Raw genomic sequence first — 2,119 nt, 5'->3', positions numbered from 1 at the left:
AAACCATACTAAAGTGCTCACACGTCCCTATGGAGCGGCACACACGCATATATGATGTCAGTGGATCATACTAATCGGCCGTCGAGCTCCCTCTGCGGTCTGACTACTCATGCAATTGCAAGAAATCCTGTGCATTTAATGCAGTTGCAGGTACATAGTGCCATTGTAAGGTATTTAGTGCTGGATTCAGGGGCAGCCCTCCTTGGGTGAAATTGTAAGTCTAAGTTCAGGTCATATTCTTTCACAGAAGCATAATCATTTCTGTTGATGTCATGAAAATAACTACCAACATAATAACATCACCACGGTCCCGATACTATGTTCCTACATCGCCGGAAACTATACATCACTCCGTCAAGAAACGAACTTTTTTTGGCAACTATTCTGAAACGCCTTATCGCGAATTGAACCCGGGTCGATTAGGTGGTGGCACACCTCCATAACCCTTCGAGTGCACGGAACAGACAAAACCCCACTAACCCTGACAGCGTGACTCCAGTGTAAGAGTCACAATTAAATACAATTATCCTCGAGATACAATTATCGACTGTCATAAAGCGGGCGTGATTAGGTATACTTGGAAATTTGGAAACATAGTTAGGAGGGGTGGTCTTGTGGCCTAATGGATAAGGCGTTGGTCTTCGGAACCAAAGATTGTGGGTTCGAGTCCCACCAAGATCGATTCAGTAGAACTTTCGCTCCCATTTGCTCTGGACTCTGAACTAATAAGTGCCCCTTGGCATACTTGGAAATTTGGATCGACACAACTAGCAGAGTTGGTCTTGTGGCCTAATGGATAAGGCGTTGGTCTTCGGAACCAAAGATTGTGGGTTCGAGTCCCACCAAGGTCGATTTCGGTCTATCTAACGACTGCCTTCTCACGTACCTGAGAAGGTACCTCCGTGACACCTAGTGTTACTAACTTAGTGTCACCAAGGTAGTGTCACCAAGGTAGTGTCACCAAGGTAGTGTCACCAAGGTAGTGTCACCAAGGTAGTGTCACCAACCTAGTGTCACCAACCTAGTGTCACCAACCTAGTGTCACCAACCTAGTGTCACCAACCTAGTGTCACCAACCTAGTGTCACCAACCTAGTGTCACCAACCTAGTGTCACCAACCTAGTGTCACCAACCTAGTGTCACCAACCTAGTTGTTTATCGAGTTTCACTACCATAACTTCAATCAATAGACAACACTCTAATGAGGCTCGCTATGTGATGCTCTACGGGAGAAACCGATAATAATATCTAAACTTCGAAATGCTCATTCGAGTTTGTGCGCTCAGCTATGTGGCCTTTGATCACGAGTAAGTTAGCAAGTGTTATTGGAGCTTGCTTGATCTCGATTATGCCTGGGGAAATTTCGTCACTGCCGCAGTGACGCTGAATTTCGTCAAGTCACGTTGTCTCCTTCCCAATAGTTATCCCACAATCCTGTGATCATCTATGAGCCTGGGGTCAAAGGGTTGAAAGGGTAGGGTGGTCATATGTTGAGGCTTATGAACCCAAGACGTGGGGACGTGCCGACACAGACTATTCCCAAGAGCGGTGCTAATAGTAGCAGCAATGAGATAGGCCCTCAGGCACAGAGTGTGTTTGCGTGCACAGCTAATATCGGTTTCCGCACAATGCACGATGCTGCACTCCACTACATTGGGAGGAGTGTATATGTTATGTGTGTAGTCTCATGAGCTTATTCCCAGTTTGTTATAGCATGTCGTTCCCTAAGCCGTATTCATGGACTGATCGTACCGGTAACACTTAGCATTACTTCGAGAATCCCATATGGCTGGGTTGCATATTCATACTAATGGAAGAATGATGATGTGAGAGGTTGGCATTCTATGGCCTCACTCGGAGTGAGTCACTCCGAACCTCCAACTATTCCTCAAGGAGTACCTCAACTACCAGGATACGCAGGCCGACTCGTACGTTTCAGCTTTCAATGCTGTACTGTATGCAACGCCGCTCCTGGGAAGTATCCTGGCTGACACCTTGACCGGCGTCAACTTCACTATCCTGGGCTTCTCAATCCTCTATATGCTGGGTTCAGTTATTCTCACTCTTTCATCTGTTCGATCAACCAGCGAGCCTTGGATGGTACAGCTCCCTCTGTTGG

General features: G+C 46.7%; 2 non-coding genes across 2 annotated transcripts; both read left to right on the top strand.

The window, feature by feature from the left end:
• Window positions 1-608: 608 nt before the first annotated feature.
• Window positions 609-681, top strand: Pmar_PMAR007748. The gene has a single exon. It is a non-coding gene; the product is annotated as a tRNA-Arg (tRNA).
• Window positions 682-778: 97 nt separating this feature from the next.
• Window positions 779-851, top strand: Pmar_PMAR007747. Its single transcript has one exon. It is a non-coding gene; the product is annotated as a tRNA-Arg (tRNA).
• Window positions 852-2,119: the final 1,268 nt, after the last annotated feature.

Source organism: Perkinsus marinus (genome assembly GCF_000006405.1).
Source record: "Perkinsus marinus ATCC 50983 genomic scaffold scf_1104296943684, whole genome shotgun sequence".
In the NCBI taxonomy this organism is placed as follows: domain Eukaryota; phylum Perkinsozoa; order Perkinsida; family Perkinsidae; genus Perkinsus; species Perkinsus marinus.
The sequence above is the reverse complement of the archived record's forward strand: the minus strand, read 5'-3'. Positions and strand labels throughout refer to the sequence as shown.